Below are 21000 nucleotides of genomic sequence, written 5' to 3'. Positions count from 1 at the left end.
ACTGCGATCTGCTAAGATTCAATATCGTTGGGGATACCCGGTCCGCCTTTTAATCAGACATGAAGAGGTGACCCATGTTGTTCGCACTCCAGAAGAGGGGGTGGCGCTGCTCCGCAAGTGGAACCTGTCTACAGACTTAGACAAGGCCTTCTCTCAACCATCTTTGCGTAAGATACATGATGACTGGGCTACTGTTCGTTGACTTTGGAAGTTAAGATATTCATCTTCATGTTGGGCTGCTCGGCTCTGAACTTTGGTCCGGCCTCGGCATGGACATTACCCCCACTCAGGAAGATAGGCTTCGGCCTTCACCTGCTATATCCTTTTTTGGTTTACTAGTTTATTGGTTTGCGTTGTTAAATGTGTCTTTGTGTTTTTTGAGGTGGTTTATTACTTTTTTGTCCCGCAAGACCTGTCCGCAGAATGTTGACCTGGGCGTGCTGTCTGGGAGGCGCCTAGGGTCACATCCCTATATACCATTACCAACTACTATTTTACTTTTTTTACTGCTTTATGGTAATTAAATTGGTTAGTATTAATGTGAACGGTCTAAATAGCACTCACAAACGTGCATATTTTTGGAGGGAGGCAGTCTCATTAGGAGCTGATGTAATTAGTGCTCAGGAAACACACCTCCTTGACAGAGATGCTTTCAGATTGAAACACCGAATGTTCCCTCATATATTCCATTCTCACCATAACACTAAATCTAGAGGGGTGACGTTGGCTGTTAAGAACTCTGTGGCCTTTGCTGAAACCGAAATAGTTAGTGACCCTCAGGGAAGGTATCTCATTCTTTCATGCATGCTCAATAACCAGCCTTACACTTTGGTAGCTATTTATGCCCCCAACTTAGGACAACACCGTTTCCTCCGAAAGACATTAAAACTAGCTACCCGTTATTAAAAAGGGCCCGTTGGTTATATTTGGGGATTTTAACTTAGTGGTAGACCCTGCGGTGGATTCCACCTCCACTGCGCGTATTTCTCCTGCTTCCTTAGCTCATTTACTATGGTGTGAAGAATTATATGATACTTGGCGGATACAAAACCCAAATGTCAGAGATTTTACACATCATTCACTATCACATAACACATATTCTCGTTTGGACATGTTCCTAGTAGAGCGGTCTCTGTTATCTAAATTAGCAATATCTACCATTGAACTCATTTCATGGTCAGATCATGCGGCTGTCTCATTATCCCTACATGAAAATTCTACTACAACACCTACGTATTTATGGAGGGCAAGCCCTTTCTTGATGTCTCACCCGGAACATGTCAAACGACTACAGGATGATTTGTCATTGTACTTTGCCACTAATTGCGCCCCAGACATTGATGCTCTTACGCTGTGGAATTGCCACAAGGCATATATCAGAGGTTCCTTTATCAAGTATGGCTCGCTTAGTAAAAGACAGAGGGAGGCCCACTTAAATGAAGTGCTGGATAAACTGCGAGAAGCGGAGGCTTTGAATAAGACTTCCCCTTCTCATGAGCACGCTACCCAAGTATCTAGTCTTCGCCTGGAATTAAGGGGTCTGCTTTTATTTCAATATGAAAAACGACTTAGAAAAACTAAAGCGACCTACTACTCGCAAAATGATAAGGCAGGAAAGCTGCTGGCCTCTCGCTTAAAAAATAGACATGAGAAGTCGCGGATTGCACACTTACAACATCCCCACTTAGGTGACACAGCATACACTCCAGAGGGTATAGCTAGTTGTTTCCAGGCCTTCTACTCCTCTCTATACAATTTACAAAACACGACCCCCACACCACCCCTTCTAGAGGAATCCGTGAATTCCTTCTTGGCTGGACTGCACCTGCCCAAATTAACAGAGGCACAACTAAATATGCTCAATAGCCCTATAACCCTATCTGAGGTAGTTAAAATAATTAAGTCCTTCCCATCTCAAAAAGCGCCTGGACCCGATGGGTTTATAAATTTATATTATAAAACTTTTTGTGACCTAATATCCCCACACCTCACAGTAGCATTTCAATTGGCTATTAAGAAGGGTTCATTTCCTAGTGAGAACTTGCAGGCATTGATAGTAACACTCCCCAAACCAGGGAAGTCACAGGATCTCCCTCAAAATTATAGGCCGATTTCGCTGCTAAATCAGGACCTTAACATTTTTGCTAAATTAATTGCCTCTAGACTAGCAGTAGTGCTGCCCTCTATAATAGATGCAGATCAGGCAGGTTTTGTGCCGAAGAGACAAGCTTCGGATAATACTAGGAGACTTTTAAATGTTTTTCATCATTTGGAGAAAACAAATACCCCGGCTTTGGTACTAGCATTAGACGCCGAGAAGGCGTTTGACCGGCTTCGCTGGTCGTACGCCTTCGCGGTATTGCGACATATGGGGTTTAACGGCTTGATTTTGTCTGCAATTACTTCTTTGTATAGTGGCCCGTCGGCTAGAGTCTTTACTAATGGGTAGTGTTGCTCGCGAATATTCGCAATTCGAATATTATTCGCGAATATCGCGTATGCTAATTTTGTATATACGAATTTTCGCATATGTTAATTTTCGCATGCGCGAATTTTCGCGTATGCGAAAATAAAACGAGGATATAACGAATATGCGAATATTCGCGAATATATGACGAATATTCGTCCATATATTCGCGAATTCGAATATGGCCTATGCCGCTCAACACTACTAATGGGGCGTTATCCACTCCTTTGAATATTCTCAACGGAACGAGACAGGGGTGTCCCCTATCTCCCCTTATTTTCATTATATGCTTAGAACCCTTGGCACAGGCGCTCCGTACAGATCCACGAATCTCAGGGGTATATATAGGTGGTAGGCAACATCTCATCTCGCTATATGCGGATGATATTATCCTCACGCTCACACAACCCACATTTTCTACCCCCGCGGCGTTAGATGTTATTCATAACTTTGGTATCTTATCATACTATCACCTAAATGCCTCCAAGACCCAAGCGTTACCTATCTTCCTGGATACGCAGACAGTGATTAAATTTAAACATACTTACCCCTTTGATTGGCGGGCCTCAGATGTAACTTACCTAGGTATTAAGCTTACCTTCCCTCATAAAATGCTATTCCACACTAATTATGAACCGTTTTTGAAGACTATAGAGGAGGAGATAAGGAGACTGGCACAATTTGATATATCCTGGGTAGGTAGGATTTCCACCTTTAAAATGTTTCTTTTGCCACGTTTTCTATATTTATATAGAACCTTACCTATTACAATCCCCAACTCCTTTTTTGTGGCAGCCCAATCTATTCTAAATAAATTTGTATGGGCCGGGAAGAAGCCTAGAGTAGCATCTTCTATACTAACCAAAGCAAGGGGGGCGGGGGGCTTAGGAGTACTGAACCTCCATGGCTACTATGTGGCCACGCTGATTAGCTCCTTGCGCGGGTGGTGGAAGGGTAGGTTGGAAGTTCCTTGGGTACACATTGAACATACATACACGGCCCCCTACCACATTGCAGATGTTCTGAGCCATCCCTTATGGGAGTCAGTATCACCGGTACCCTTATTGAACCCAATCATTAGGGCCTCATATAAGGTTTGGGTACAGTTTCTGAAAGCTACTACCTCGACCGATAATGCTAAGATAACCTTACTCCCCTTAACGTTTATTAGGGCCTCAATTCCACAACTGGATATTCAATCATGGACTCTCCGTGGTATTACACATGTTAGCCATTTATATGACTCTGGACGTCTGATGACGTTCCAAGAGCTACTAAATAAGTATCATGTCCATAAAAGAGATTTTTACATGTACTTACAGATAAGACATTTTCTGAACACTTTGACACCATCGGGTCTTAGACCTCACTTAGCGACATTGACATTCTTGAATAGTAATCTAAAAGGGTTAAAGATGTTTTACTCCACATTTTTACAGTCCACCATCTTTCAGAGATCGCACCCTTTCCGCACATGGGGTCTTTAGGCGTACCAATAAATGATCTAGACTGGAAACAGGCGTTCCAAGCAGTGCAGTCAGCGTTCCAATGCGTATCGCATGTTGAATCCATATCCAAAACTATGTTACATTGGTATTACACGCCGGATAAACTAGCGCGGATCTACCCTGACTCTTCCCCCCTGTGCTGGAGGAATTGTGGACATAAGGGCACCCTTATACATATATTGTGGGAATGTCCGAGTGTTTTACCTTTCTGGTCAGCCTGTAAAACCCTATTGGAAAAAGTGTTACAACAGAATATCCCGTGGGCCCCTCAGTTGGCCTTGCTTTTCATTAACATACACTATATTCCACCTGCACTTAGAGACTTAACCTGCATCATCTGCGTAGTAGCAAAAATCACCCTTACCAGAGAATGGAAATCTCCGATAGTCCCTGACATAATGGAGGTAGTACACAAGGTAAATACAACTTGCATATATGAAAAAATTATTGCTCTAGGCAATGGCAGATACACCAAATTTCAAACACGTTGGGCTAGGTGGCTTGCATCTTCATATTCTACAATTACATAGCAGACCTATGTCGACTTATGTCAACCTTAGACCGTTCATAACCATAAAGGAATACAGTAGTGGACAGTGTCTACCTTTTTTTTATGTTGCTTTCAGATACTGAGTGTATCTTATTTTCTTTGGACAATGGATGGACATTACATCGGTACAATTCTTTAGAGATATCACCTCAAGATATGTTACTGTTATGTATTGTTTTGTTTCTTTATTTTTGTTTGAAACTGTGTCAATGTGATTGTAAGATATTTTGGCGTATGCCGCCATGGATGATGCTAATGCTTTATCTGACCGACAGAATCACAATGTGAAGATAGCATTAATGTTTATTTGTTTATGTACGAAGAAAAAAAAAAAAACTTCTCAATAAAAACTATTGAAACAGAATGTGGGAAATGTTTTACTGATAAATCTAGTCTTTTTCAACATCAAAAACTCACACAGGCTAGAAACCATTTTCTGTTTCAATAGTTTTTATTGAATATTTTTTGACAATCTAAAAGAACAATGCAAGTCCCTTGCAGGGGACTAAGTAGAAGTCAAGCAAGTATATAAACAGGTAAACATACAAGTAAAAAAAATTAAAAGAACCTAAGAACAAAGGTGGAATAAGTTGACTTGTACAATTGCAAGAATATATGGCAATGTGTCTTTGAACTCTAATGGGTTAGTCATATAGTAATAGCGAGCGTTGACCCACTACAGGGTTTGAGTGTCAAGAGTTTAGTTACTCTGCGTGGCATGTAAACAGTCTACATCCTGATATCTATCTCAGTAGGAAATGATGGGAGCGGTAATGGAGGGTAAAAGAGGAACAGGTAGGGGTAGGAGGGTGTAGGGGTAAGAGGTGTAAGGAGTCAGGAGAAGGTGTTGAAAGGATAGGCAGGTAGGGGGGGTGGAGGATCGTAGAAAAGGGACCCGCAAAGGGAATGTAAGTGATCTCAGCAGGTTATATAGTACCAGTAGCGTATGTTGTGGAAGACCACCTATTCCATCGCTTGTGATATATGAGCCGTTACCATAGGCGATGATGCGTTCATATGTGTAGGGACTAGGTGGTATTTACTTTATTAATGACCATGTCTATAGATGGGGTGTTGGGTGATTTCCACATGCTGGTAAGTGAAATTTTCATCACAATTAGGATAATACATATTAAGTCTCTCTCGGCTCTAGGTATATCAGATAAATCGAGAAACAATAGAATCTGTTGTGGGGTCCAGGCCCTCTCCTCCCCTAAAACCTCATTCAAGAGCTGTTTGCAGGCGAGCCAGTAGGCTTTAATGGAGGGATATTACCACAAAATGTGTAACAATGTGCCCCTCTGTCCACAATCACGCCAACATAGTCCAGTCATTTCTGAGTAGATGTGGGACAGGGGCTCAGGAGTGTAGTACCACCTCAATATGGTCTTCATAGCAGACTCAACATGTGAAACACATTGAAAGGCTCTACGTATATTCTGGAAAGCCGCTCAACTTTGGGATTCCGAGATAGATTTGCCCAGCTCGTTTTCCCAGGAACGAAAGGGGTGTGATTTGCGAAATTGGGAAGTATGGGATACATTAGAATATAAGGGGCGAAGGCCCTTTAGGTTGCTAGAGAGAAAAATTTAAGAGGGTTTATGTAACTGGATGGAAGATGGTGGAGTATGAAGTAAGAAATGACGCAAGCGCAGAAACTTGTAGACGTCAGAGTGAGAAATAGAAAAGGTAAAGTGCAATTCTGAAAAGGATAGTAGGGTTTCAGATAAATAAAGTTGGTGGAGATGTGTTAGCCCACTGTGAATCCATGGGACCAGCCATATGTCAGGGCTCATGCTTTGTATAAGAGATATGGGAATGAGAGTTTTGTCCGTGGTTGTGGGGGGTGTCCACTAGGGAGAGGTATGTTACCCATGCCTTATATGAGGTCGCCACAATAGCGTTGGAAAAGGGGGCGGTGTGTGGAGACCAGTATGGCAGAAAAAGAACGTCTTTAAGTAAGTATGGGGAAACCAAGGAGTTTTCTATATGGACCCAAGCAGTGGTCAAATCTTCCTTGTGCCAGCCTCTCAACGTCCCCACCAGGGTGGCAAGATAACACCACAAATCTGGTGGTCCAAGTCCTCCCATGTCTCTGTACTTAGTCAATATGGATGCGGCCAATTTGGGCCTGTTGCCTGACCACATAAAGGATGACAAAAGGGCTTGGGCCTTAGAAAAGAAGGATTTAGGAACAGCAATCGGGAGGGTTCTAAAGAGAGAGAGGAAGCGGGTAGAAGAAGCATTTTAAAGGCTGCTACTCTGCCTGTCCAAGATATGTCGATAGAGCTTAGTCTGTCCGCTTCAATGCTGATGGTCTGTAGGAAAGGATCATAGTTATTGGAGTATAGTAGGTTATGAGGGTATGTAAGTTTGATTCCTAGATATTTAACACTAGTGGTTTGCCAATCAAAGGGATGCACGTTTTTAAGGGTATCTACCAGGGCGGGGTGAAGGTTTAGAGGAAGGGCCTGAGTTTTAGTGGCATTAAGGTGGTAATAGGAAAGCTGACCAAAGTGAAGTATGGAGGTCGTGGCAGCCGGCACAGAGACAGAAGTGATAAAATAATATCATCTGCATATAATGAGATGAGGTGATGTTGTCCTGCAATGGAGACTCCAGAGATTTGGAGTCTCCCTGCCTCAGCGCCTGCGCCAATGGCTCCCGACATAGAATGAATATAATGGGTGAAAGGGGGCACCCCTATCTGGTTCCATTGGTGATATCAAAGGCTTCCGCAAGGATGCCATTCACAAAGACCTTGGCAGAGGGTTCGGTATACAGCGATGTGATCGCACTATAAATGGTTCCACTAAATCCCAGGTGCCGGTGGACCGAGACGACGAACAGCCAGCGGAGCCGGTCGAATGCCTTCTCTGCATCAAGAGCTAGGATCAAAGCAGAGGTTTTATGGGTTTCAACATGGTGTAAAACATGTAGAAGGCGGCGGGTATTGTCCGAAGCTTGACAGCCCGGGACAAACCCTGCTTGATCAGGGTGGATCAAACTGGGGAGAAATTTGGTGAGCCTGTTGGCTATGAGTTTTGCAAAAATCTTTAGGTCTTGGTTAAGTAATGATATTGTCAATGTACTAGCAAAGTGTATATCGGCACCACTTTAACTGCAGTGAGATCCCGGCAAGGACTCAATCTGTACGCTCAGCACACCTGGACAATTAAACCCCTTGAAAGACTTCAACTTCAGTAGTGCTCACTCCACAAAGTATGAGAACAAAGCAATCATTCGGAACGAAGATGAAGAAAAGGGAGCACATACCAGAGATGTTGAAATGCAGTATTCGGCTTTATTTCATCTTGCTGGGGTCAAAACGATGCAGGGTAGAAGGGAGGGTGGACGAGTTGAGGGGGAACTACAGGCAACGGTCCGTGTCACGCTGGTCTGCGCTTCATCAGGCTCTACGTCACTGAACTAGAGGGAGTGTTTTATACATCACGGGAGGTAACATGGACAAACAGTGACGTTTACATGGATCAGGATCGGGAGGGATACAATGAAAAACAAAAGGTAAGAATACAAAAACTAAGTGATGATAAAAACAAAACATCGTGTCTGCGAGTATCGTACAATGCAACATAATATCTTTCTATATGAAAACTCCCATTTCGTTGTACTCATTAAGGCCCAAAGGGCCCGTTGAATTAGTACGGAAAATCCATCTGGATTCCTGTAATAATAAACGTTGATGCATGTCTCCGCCATTTGGAGAGTGTTCAATTCTCTCCAGAACCATAAATTTGAAAGCTCTTGGGTTATTCTCATGTTCAGAACACGTGTTGAATGAATCTAGCACAGCCTTTTTTGGTTACTAGGGACCGTATGTGTTCTCTAATTCTTTGATACAAAGGTCTTTTTGTTTTTCCTATGTAGTATCTCCCACATAAACATATGAGGGCATATACCACATAGGATGTTTTACAAGTGACAAACTGTTTGAATTTAACCCTTGTGCCTCCCAAATTCATTTAATTTCATTTTGACTTAAAATCGCAAACCGAACAATTTCCACATGTGAACAGACCTTTAGGTTTTGATGTAGATAACCAATCTTTTTGAATTCTGCCTTTGTTTTTTCTTCTTTTCAAATAATCATGAATGGTTAAATTTTTCAAATCTTGGTCACGTTGTAACATTGGCCAATTTTTGAAAATAGCGTTTTTTTACAATTTTGTTAATTGGTGAATTTTTAAATGTGAATACTGTCCCATTAAGTTTTTCTTTTTTTTTTTTTTATAAATTCTTTTTATTAAACATTTTGCATATAAGGCACATATAATATAAGCACAGAAAAATGCATGGCACTACGCAGAGCACCGCATAAAACAAGTATCAGAAACAATCGTAACAATAACCAGAACCCGCCAAGATGAGCTGCCATGAGTTCCAAGTGGGTAAGAGTCCGGTCCATGTGCGACAGGGATAAATTTAACAGTATCCCACCATCCCCATCCCCTAGAGAGCCCCATAAGAAGTCCGTTCCCATAATAGTGTGACCAACGAGTCAGGTTCAAGTCCCCAGCCGGAACACGTATCCCACAGCAATTAAAAGCACAATGCAAGAAGGAGACGCTTCAGGAGGGAAACAGTAGGAACACAATAATCCGGGTTAACATGCTAAGTGGGAAGACGTAGGGCACCCAGGGTGCCTCCCAGGTTTTCTAGACTATACCACTCCGTCCAACGGAACGGGCGAACGAGTTCCTGTATTTCAGTTACGGAATAGTGTGTAACTATAAATGATTTCCACTTATCAAAAAACCTTTTTGTGCCTGTGTTTTTATGTCGTTCTGTATCTATCCTGTCTATTCCACAGTATAATTTTAATTGAGAGACCAAAAATGGTATGTCGGGAGGTGCAGGGGAAATCCATGAATGAAAAAGACATCTAAGCGCTACATGGAGTACTATGTGTACAATGACAGGCACCCTGGGTGACTCCATGCCCCCCCTCAGAATCAGGCAGCCTAGGCTGGTGGAAGAGGACAGCCTGAGGTGTCATAGGGATAGTAATACCCCAATGTGCGTTTATGTGTGCCAGGACCGAAGCCCAGTAGGTTTTAGTTGCCTCACATGTCCATACGCCATGCCAGAGGTTGGTTAGTGGATGTGAGCACTTTGGACAGGCTGTAATTCTATTCGGGAACGTGGGTGAGGGTAAAATATTGAACCCATATAAAGCTCTGTGGGCTAGCTTAAAATAGGTCTCCCGCCATCTTTCATTAATGATACATTTACGAACAGTTCGCCAGCCCTGGAGGATACATCCCGTGATATCCTCATCCGGTACCCAATTTCGCCAGGTATCAAACACAGTATCAGGGTGTACCTTGAGAAACCTGTCACGCAAGGCATGATACAGGAGAGTTATAGATGTCCTGTGTGTGTCTGGACCTATGATGCCGTCCAGGGCATGGGGATGGATTTCCTTACTGAGGTCACGTAATCGTGAGCGACAGAAGGAAATGACCTGATGGACAGCCAACGTGTGAGAGGGTGGTAAATCAAAGCGGTCCAAAATGGTTTGCGCCGAAGCCCATCCAGTACTCGCCGCGTCCATGAGATCCCCCACTCTAAGGAGGCCCCTATCACGCCACAGTGTACAATTGGGAAACATACTATCCTTGGGAAATTCAGGATGATTAGACAGTGGCATGTGTTTAGAGAGAAGGAAGGGTAATTGAAAAAGCTTACGTATTTCTTTCCACGTAACTATCGTGTCACGGAGGAGTACAGAAGTCTTCACATGGGTGGGTAGAGATGAATAGGACATATGAAGGAGAGCTACCAGATTCCAGGGAGAAGCCTGAGCCTGCTCTAACGGGATATTAGTGTAACATGATGTACCATGTAACCAGTCAATAACATATCTAAATAGACATACTAAATTATAGCCTCTGACGTTAGGGAATCCTAAACCCCCAACCAGCTTTCCCAACATCAATTTCTGAAGAGCTATGCGAGGGCGGCGCCCCTGCCATATAATTGAGGTAAAGGCGGACTGCAAAGAGGTAACATCTGCGTGTTTTAATAACAGAGGGAGTGTTTGTAGGGGATACAATAGGCGTGCAAAACTGACCATTTTAATAAGGTGACAGCGACCCATAAAGGAGATAGGTAAGGCCCTCCACTTATGAAGTTCTGTACAAATTTTAGACAGAAGAGGGGGATAATTTAGAGAGTAAAGAGAATCTGGTGTTTTCCCTATCTTTATGCCCAGATACGTAATGGCTTGGTTGGAAACTGTGAGACCTAAGTGACTAATCTCAGGAAGCCAACGTGGAGGAGACCGTCCCAACGGAAGCAATTCAGTCTTCGCCACGTTGATTTTATATCCAGAAAAGGTCCCATAAGTGTGCAATGCTTGCAACACTCCTGGGAGGGCATCAACTGGATTACTGAGAAACAAGAGAACATCGTCGGCAAACATCGCCAGCTTAACCGACTCCATTCCTACTGATATGCCTTCAAAAACAGAGGAGTGTAAAAGGTGTTGGGCTAACGGCTCAATGGCCAAATCAAATAAAAGTGGGGATAGCGGGCATCCCTGTCGAGTCCCCCTATACAGAGAGAAGGGGGCCAACAGAATACCAGGAGTATGAATACGTGCTTTCGGAGAGGAATACAGACTGGACAAAAAAGTTCGGAAGGCCCCGTGATGCCGAATCTGTCCAGTACCATGTTCAGCCATGCCCAGTTAACATTATCGAAGGCTTTTTCTGCATCTAAAGCCAAAAGAGCCGGTCGGGCAGTTGAGGCCGACTGACCCTTAACAGAGTCTAACACCGAGAGAACCTTGCGAATGTTGGTTGTGGCATAGCGGTTGCGGACAAAGCCCACCTGGTGAGGTCCCACAAGTCCCGGAAGAAATTGCGCCAGGCGATTGGCTAATATCTTAGTGAATAGCTTGATATCTTGGTCTATTAAAGAAATAGGTCTATAGGAGCTAGGATTTAGTGGATCTTTGCCTGGTTTCGGCAGCACCTTAATATGCCATAGATGCTGTGTGTGGGAGAATACCCGTCTGTAGGAAGCCATTGAAGACGTCCACTAGACAGGGGGATGTTTGATCAACCAGGGACCTATAGAACTCCCCAGGGTAACCGTCCGGTCCCGGAGCCTTACCATTATGGAGAGCCTTGATGGTATTACGCACCTCCATCTCGGTCACAGGGGCATTTAAGTCAGATCTCTGGTCGTCAGACAGAGACGGAAGGGACAAGTTGTTTAAGAAGGCATTCGCAGCTGGGAAGTCAGTGGGTACGTCAGCATACAGTGTCTCATAAAAGCTAGACAGTATTGATGTTATACGATGAGGGTCCGTCTGTATCGCACCCGAACCGTCACGTAAGGCAGGAATAGTGTATGGCAAAGTACGTCCCCTCGCTAGGCGAGCTAGTAGTTTCCCTGTCTTATTCCCATGTCTAAATAGGTCAGTATCAAATTGCGAGCGATGTAGTCTCTCCTTTCTGTCCAGCCATAGCTCGAACGAGGTCCTCGCCTCATTCCATGTCAATCTATTAGAGTCCGTTGGTGAAGTTTTTCTTTTTTACTTTTCTGAGTAAATTGTTACGAGGAATTTTATTCACTTTTTTCATTGCATTAGATATAATTTCAGGTGGGTAGCCTCTATCAATTAATCGTTCACCCAGTTCTTGAGCTTGCTGTTCATATACTTTTGGATCTGTATTTATGCGTTTTAATCTGATTAACTGGAATGCTATCTTGAACAGTTTTAGGGTGAGATGAATGATAATGAAGAATTGAATTTTTTTAATTAGGTTTCCTGTACCCAGAAGTGTGAATGGTAGTATTTTTTATTTCGATTTTGGTATCCAAAAATTCAAGTGATAAACCTCCGAACTGAAAAGAGAACCACATGTTCACCTTTATTATTGCCGTTGAGATAGTCGACAAATAAAGAAAAATTTTCCTCGGAATCATCCCAGATAACAAAAATGTCATCGACAAATCCCAACAGCAATTTTATTTTTAACACAAATGGATTATTAACAGTGAAAATTAAAACCAGTCCACATAGCTAGACAGGAACTGGGTAGGGGCCCCAATACCCGCCACTATGGGACGACAGGGAGGAGGGACAATGCCTTTGTTGACTTTTGGTAATAAACACCATTTGTTTTTGTTTTTTGATCGGATCAGATGGAATACGTTTTTCTGCATTTTTTTCTGTCAATATGGAATTTCTTGTATATTTTTGCAGATGTGATCTTATAATTTGTTCACAATTGTTAAAGTGGGATCTGTTTTTAACTTGTTATATACCATGACATTGCCTATAGTTCCCCCTGAACTCGTCCGCCCTCCCTTCTACCCTGCACCGTTTTGACCCCAGCAAGATGAAATAAAGCCGAATACTGCATTTCAACATCTCTGGTATGTGCTCCCTTTTCTTCATCTTCGTTCTGAATAAGTAATGATATTGGCCTGTAATTTTGAGGGGCCAATGGTGATTTGCCCGGTTTAGGAAGGGCGATAATCAGGGCCTGAACATTTTCCTTGGAAAAAGAGCCTTTGAGCATAGCTGAATCGTAAAACAGTTGCAAATGGGGAATCAGAGCATCTTTGAATGTTTTATAATAGAGGTTGAGAAACCCGTCAGGGCCCAGGGCCTTTTGTGAGGGGGAAGAGAGAGAATCACTTTTTGAATCTCATCAGGGGTAATGGCACTGTTTAATGTTGTGAGGTGTGGGAGGTTGAGAGAAGAGAGGAAAGAATGGATAGCGTCAGGGAGATTGAGAGGGTCAGGAGTTGTCACCCAGGTTATATAGTGAGGAATAGAAGTCCTGGAAGCCATTAGCTATGTCTTTGGGAGTATAGAGGGATTTAACAGAGGAAGGGTGGACGAGCTGGGCAATACGGGAGCGAGCATGAGTAACTTTTAGTCTATTGGCCAGCAAGGTCATTTTGTGAATAATATTGCACTTTGATGCGCCTAAGATTTTTCTCATAAGAGAATAGCAATAAACTCCTGAGTTCCTGTCTAGCAGAGACCAGTTGGGCAGATGTAGAGGGGGAGGGGGCTGTCTTTTTAAATTGCTCCAGACTTTTTAATCTGGACAACACATCTGAGAGCTTTTTTTCTCTCTCTCTCGCTTACAAATTGCACCATATTTTATAAAGAATCTCCTCATATAGGCCTTATGACAGTTCCGGATTTTGGCTGGTTCCATGTCTGGGGAGGCATTAGCCAGAAAGTAATTAGTTAGATTCTTTTTCAAAGACTGGACATGTTTCGGATGAGAAAGTAAGGACTCACTCTCCACAAGTATGCGGGAGCCTGGGAAAAGGTTTCACTTAAGGAGATAGTGATAACGGCATGATGCGACCATTTGATCAGCTCTATAGTAGATCTACTCAGAGAATCTAATGCAGTCCGGTCTATCCAAAACATGTCCAGTCTCGAGTATGTGTTGTGGGTGATGGTGTTGGGAGTATAATCCCTTTCATTGGAATGCAGTACCCGCCACGCATCATACAGGTCTGATGAGCCCATTAGTGGAGCCAGAGGTGAAACTGAAAGGCGATGTGAGGTAGTGGTGTCCAAAGATGGGTCAGCAACTAAGTTAAAGTCCCCACAAACAATTATATGTCGAACTTTGTTTAAAGTCTAGTTTAAGGGTACGCCGCAAAAAGCGCTGTTGACCAACGTTGGGGGCGTATATCGCTAAAATGGTTTAAGGTACATTGTTAATGGAGCACGTAAGGAGTACATATCTACCAGCAGGGTCAGTAATAACATTAGTGGTGGAAAAGGCTACTGTGTTTCTGACCGCAATTAGGACCCCTCGGGACTTCCATGTAAAGTGTGAGTGGAACACATTAGGAAATGCTTTGTGCTTCTGTACTAAGAAGATGCATCTCATGTGCGCATATAATGTCTCCCCCCAAGGCCAAGGATTCTTTCCAAAGGAAGGCTCTTTTTTTTGCGGACTGTTAAGACCGTTTACATTCAGACTAAGTATTTTAAGAACCATAAATCAGTGCCATGGAAGATATAACATAGCTATACGTCAGAAAGTTGGAGGACCTGATGCGTCTCCCAGCCAGCACGCACAGGTCACATATTAAAGGGGCAACACCTAATGGACACTTGGTAGTATTTCCACCTAGAAGAACAGGTAACAGGACAAACAACAAAAAACTGACATAAATCAAAGTAAGAGAAATAGTAACTAAATAAATAAAGGAATAATCGTGGCACCAGCCACAAGGCACGGGTGGGGCGAATGTTCATGCCGAAGCCAAACAAGTAGGAAGAACATCAGCTCAGGTGTGCAACGGAGATGTAATTAGCACAAAAGTCACCTTACTGTGTCCCAATCTTCTTGGGATTTGTGGGAAGTTCCTTGCGGGGAGTTCCGTGGTCTTTCCATGGGGATGCTCCAGCGGTGCAGAAGGTCTTTACCTTCCTCCAGATTCCAGACCACCGAGACCTGGTTGTCCTTGCAGATGAGAAGGCGTACCAGGAATCCCCATCTATACTGGATCTTCTCTTGTCTGAGGGCAGAGGTAATCGGAAGCAGGTTCCCACGTAGTTGTAGAGTGGCAGCAGACAAGTCCGCATATAAGGAGAGATGGTGGTACGGGGCTGGCAAGCCATCATTTTTGCGGGCTAGCTCCATGAGGCGTTCTTTAGTAGAGAAAAAATGGATCCGGGCATGGAATCATCTAAATGATGTGGCTTCGGTACCCGGTGAGCCCGATCTATCTCCAATTTCGTGGGTGAGCAGGAGGATTACACCGTTTCCAGCAGAGTGCGGACTTATTGCATGATGCCCGCAGGTGGGACAGATTCAGGGATACCCCTGATTTTCACATTGTTCCTGCGGCTGCAGTCCTCCAGATCGGCTACTTTGGCTTTGAGGGCCTCAATTTCCTCCTCCGCCGTAGTTTGTAGATCAATAAGCGTATTATGAGAATCAGCAAATTTGCCGAACTTGTGTTCAATGTGGTTTACTCTGCTGCCCAAATTATCCACCGTAGCTGAGAGAGGAGATATCATGGCCTGCATATCCTTCCTGAAGGACCTCTGGTGCACCAACAGCATGTCTCTCATAGCAGTGTCCGTGAGAGATTCATTATGTACCGGCAAGGAGCTCAGTGCCTCAGTATCCTCTAGGGGAAGCGTGGTATCCAATCCCCACTCAGAGTTCGGGGAGTTCGCTGCAGGCGAGGAGTAACGGGGTCTCTGCTTCAGAGGACTTCCGGATGGTGAGGGCGGAAAGCCAGTGGAGGGAGGACCGCAAGTGGCAGGTATGTACTCGCGGGTTTGGTGGTCGGTTGGCGAGACACCCTTCTCCTGCGATGGCACGTCTGCTGAACTGTACGGAGGTGTTGGGAGCCGGAGTCTCGCAGCACCGGGTCTGAGGAAGCACGTCTGAGAGGTAAGGCCGGGGCCTGCGCAGCAGGGAGAGAGCGTGCGTGTTCCCAGTCGCAGGTTTCATTGGCGCCTTCTTGAAAGGCGGCCGGCGCTCGGGAGAAATAGAATTTGCTGAGCGTTCCTTGGAGAGCTTGCCTCTTTTTCTTCCCTCTCATGTTCTCCAGGTGTTCCCACATCTGATTGTGGTGGATAGGTGTCTGTGCACACAGTGTAGCCGCTTTACCAAGCAAGATAAAGCAGGAGCTCAGCTAATGCGCGACCATACAACAAGGCAGCCAGGCCACGCCCCCTGGGAGAAGCCATTTTCATGTGCAGAATGTGGGAAATGTTATACTGTGAAATCAAATCTTGTTAAACATCAAAGAACTCACACAGGGGAGAAGCCATTTTCATGTTCTAAACGTGGGAAATGTTTTACTCAGCAATCACATCTTGTTAAACATAAAAGAACTCACACATCTATATATTAACCATGTACATAGGATAGTTGACCTATACATACTTATATATATTTATATAATATATGCTTCATCTCCAAACTTGTTATCAATTTTTAAGAAGTTCTCTATATTATATTTATTATTCTTATATTCATCTCCGCACACTGGACTTATAATAAATGTAATATTGTCCCTGACGTTGTATATAGGGAATGTAACGCGTCAGTGTTGTCCCCGCCCCCTTCTCATTATGATTATAGAGACTTTAATTCAAGGCATCAGACAGGATCCGCGCGTCTCCCTTGAAGATCGTCTCTTCTGAACATAAGACGCTGCAGATACTTTTATTTATCACAAACCCTAGACGAGCGTTTCCCGTCTTGACGTCTATTTTCGGTCTCAGATCATAAAATCCATTTTTCTATATGAGAAGTCGTCAATATCTCAGCGCCCCCCGGGTTCAGTAAACATCGGTGTAATTCTTTTCCTTTTCTTTGTCCTCCCCGGGGTATAAAATCCCTAGAGATCTGATCACATCTGGTACAAGATCTCTTTACTTCACACTTTGCGCCATTATTACACGGATTGAAGACCCAGTTACACGCTCGTAAATTCCCATATATGTCGTGGATTGGAAGGAAAAAGGTTCTTAAATCTTATATTTACCAATAATATTTTATATTTTTACAGTCAGTCCCTATCATAGTACGGAATTGTTATTTTTCTTCTATCCAATGGTTATTTTGTAATTTTGTTACAATGTCCGACAGTAGAGGCAGGGGTGGCCTTACCTGACATTCACCTTTATTACCTACCTGTTCAGCTTAGATACCTTAGACACTGGGTGCTCCCTGACCCTATGCTGAATGCGGAGCGATCACTTGCAAGATAAGTCAACCTTCCCTCCGTTAGTCCTTTGTTGGAGGGGCCCCCAGTGGGGGACTTACACGCCCTCCATAAATTAGCTATCCAGGTGTGGAAGGCAGCCGAGCAGACCTACCCATTCACCGATGTTGCTTTGGCATAATCCCCACTTTTCACATCTGCTGGGTTCTCTGGACTCCCAGTTCTGGACTGAGTGTGGGGTGACCATGTTGGAGCGTCTATATACAGATAATGTTTTGTGCTCCTTTCTACAAATCCAGACTGATTATGGTGTCCTGAGGGAGGCCTTTTATAAATTGTGACATGCCAGGGAGGCGCAATTCTCCAGTCTCTTCATATCCACTGATAGGGGTGTTACGGTCGTTGTTTTGCCCCTAAGGTGGGCTTCTGGCACCCTATATGGCACTGCTCTTATGTGGTGTCCTTTTGGAGGGAGGTCTTACAGCTCTTAGATTCTTTAGTGGCCCCCTCTCCCCCAGCTAACCCCCTGATTTATTTGGTATCCTGGATGAGGAGGTGTGGCCCCATTATGTACTTTTCTTGGAGAAGCCCTGTTCCTGGAGAGGAAAGGGATAGCATTATGGTGGATGGATCCTAGACCCCCCCTCCCCCCCCCCACCTGTACTAAATGGAAGAAGCTGGTAAATTCTATTATCCCGTTCTCTAAGGTGGTGTATAAAAATAGGAAATGCTAAATTTGAGGGTGTGTGGGGCGCCTGGTGTTCCTCCCCCCTGACTCCCCAGAGTCAGTGTGTGGTTTATCTGATCCACATATGGTGAATGTTGGTTCCTAGATATGTTCCTGTCTTATGTGATTGTGCTGACATGAGGCGGTTCGTTCGGCGGCAGCTTTCCCATTCCCTTTTTATTACTTGTCTTCTCTTTTATCTTCATTTCTTAATAGTGCTTAAAGGGTAGCTCCCACCAAGTACTATATAATCTAATATGTCCCTACCTAGTAGTAATCTGGCCCTAACCCCCGACCTGGCTTCCAAAAAAATGTAATCACTTTAGTAGAGCAGATTTAGTGCTTGTATATCTGCTCTATAAAGCAGGGCAGGAGGCAGCACTTCCCAACAGGCGCGACGTCACTGACACCTTGCTGGGCGCTTACTTCCGCCCTCAGATTGTCTATGCAGCGCTCCTGTCGGGGGCGCGCATAGATGATCTGCCAATAGCACGGCAGGCAGCTCCGGGGCTCCTCCTCCCTGTTTACCTGTGCATGTGCTATCCAGGGAGGAGGAGGAGTAGAGGAGCATCGCCGGCCTGCCGGGCATGATATTACAGTCAAGACCCGGTGTATTGCCGTAGAATGAGATTTGCCATAGAATGAGATGGTCCGCCTCCATCACATCCTATTGGCTCTCTCTTGTCACGTGACATATTTAAACGTCACGCATCGATGCGCACAGTAGTGTCAGTTTGGCTATCACAGGGAGAGGATTTCCTCTCCCTGTGATAGCTGAAGCTGTACGGAGCTCTCATGGCCTCTGTGGCCCGACAGAAGTTCACACATGTACGCAGCTCATACGGCTGCCTCATATACATTTACTGTTGATCCACAGCGCTATCGAAATCCCGATGCCCGATGGCGCTGTCATCAGTGTGCGTCCCTGCGAGCGCCCCACGCCCGCAGCTCTACTCCCCGTCCCGTTAACGCTCAGGGAGCGGGGAACAGAAAGTAGAGCATCGGGCGCAGGTCAAGTTATTCGCGTAGTGCTGCGCATGCGCAGTACTACTTTACCTGCGCCCGATGCTCTACTTTCTTTTCCCCGCTCCCTGAGCGTTAACGGGACGGGGAGTAGAGCTGCGGGGGACGGGGAGTAGAGATGCGGGGGACGGGGTGTAGAGCTGCGTAGGACAGGGAGAGGAGCTGCAGGGGACGGGGAATAGAGCTGCGGGGGGCGGGGGACGGGGAGTAGAGCTGCGGGGGGCGGGGGACGGGGAGTAGAGCTGCGGGGGGCGGGGGACGGGGAGTACAGCTGCGGGGGACGGGGAGTACAGCTGCGGGGGACGGGGAGTACAGCTACGGGGGACGGGGAGTACAGCTGCGGGCGTGGGGCGCTCGCGGGGACGCACACTGATGCCAGCGCCATCTGGCATAGGGATCCCGATAGCGCTGTGGATCAACAGTACATGTAATAATAGAGTAAATGTATATGAGGCAGCCGTATGAGCTGCGTACATGTGTGAACTTCTGTCGGGCCACAGAGGCCATGAGAGCTCCGTACAGCTTCAGCTATCACAGGGAGAGGAGATCTTCACCCTGTCATAGCCAAACTGACACTACTGTGCGCATCGATGCGTGACGTTTAAATATGTCACGTGACAAGAGTGAGCCAATAGGATGTGATGGAGGCGGACCATCTCATTCTATGGCAAATCTCATTCCACGGCAATGCACCGAGACCGATTACAATAATGGTAGATATTATAAATAATTACCAATACAATGAAAAACTTTAGAAACCCCCCCAATGATCTAAATTATGCCCCTAAATAGTTTAGAATCAGCCGTAGGCACATTTATTATAGAAATACTGATGAATAATTGTCAGGGTGCCTACAGCTGTTTCTAAACTACAACTACCAGCATGCACAGACAGCTGTTAGCAAGCTATCATGCCCCTCTCCCCTAACTCGACAACACCCCCCCTCCCCCCTCCATCCCCGCCCACCAGAGCTCCCACACGCGACCAGTCACACACCTATACTTCCAGCCAAAACACATATAATGTAGTAGATGTGACCTGCAGTCCTATGTAACACCACAGATAACACAGTGATATCTCTGAGTACAGATAATGTAGTAGATGTGACCTGCAGTCCTATGTAACACCACAGATAACAGTGATATCTCTGAGTACAGATAATGTATAAATGTGACCTGCAGTCCTATGTAACACCACAGATAACACAGTGATAACTCTCTGAGTACAGATAATGTATAGATGTGACCTGCAGTCCTATGTAACACCACAGATAACAGTGATAACTCTCTGAGTACAGATAATGTATAGATGTGACCTGCAGTCCTATGTAACACCACAGATAACAGTGATAACTCTCTGAGTACAGATAATGTATAGATGTGACCTGCAGTCCTATGTAACACCACAGATAACACAGTGATAACTCTGAGTACAGATAATGTATAGATGTGACCTGCAGTCCTATGTAACACCTCAGATAACAGTGATAACTCTCTGAGTACAGATAATGTATAGATGTGACCTGCAGTCCTATGTAACACCACAGATAACACAGTGATAACTCTCTGAGTACAGATAATGTATAGATGTGACCTGCAGTCCTATGTAACACCACAGATAACACAGTGATAACTCTCTGAGTACAGATAATGTATAGATGTGACCTGCAGTCCTATGTAACACCACAGATAACACAGTGATATCTCTGAGTACAGATAATGTACAGATGTGACCTGCAGTCCTATGTAACACCACAGATAACACAGTGATAACTCTCTGAGTACAGATAATGTATAGATGTGACCTGCAGTCCTATGTAACACCACATATAACACAGTGATAACTCTCTGAGTACAGATAATGTATAGTATAGATGTGACCTGCAGTCCTATGTAACACCACAGATAACAGTGATATCTCTGAGTACAGATAATGTATAGATGTGACCTGCAGTCCTATGTAACACCACAGATAACAGTGATATCTCTCTGAGTACAGATAATGTAGTAGATGTGACCT

At 44.6% G+C, this 21000-nt stretch overlaps 1 protein-coding gene across 1 annotated transcript in view; it reads right to left on the bottom strand.

Moving 5' to 3' along the window:
* The window catches only part of LOC130298217 (oocyte zinc finger protein XlCOF22-like), a 300794-nt gene that overhangs the window by 195704 nt on the left and 84090 nt on the right, over positions 1 to 21000 (bottom strand). The gene's annotated exons all lie outside the window — the stretch shown is intronic.

This window comes from Hyla sarda (assembly GCF_029499605.1).
Source record: "Hyla sarda isolate aHylSar1 chromosome 1 unlocalized genomic scaffold, aHylSar1.hap1 SUPER_1_unloc_5, whole genome shotgun sequence".
NCBI lineage: Eukaryota > Metazoa > Chordata > Amphibia > Anura > Hylidae > Hyla > Hyla sarda.
This window is presented reverse-complemented; position numbering and strand designations above follow the sequence as displayed.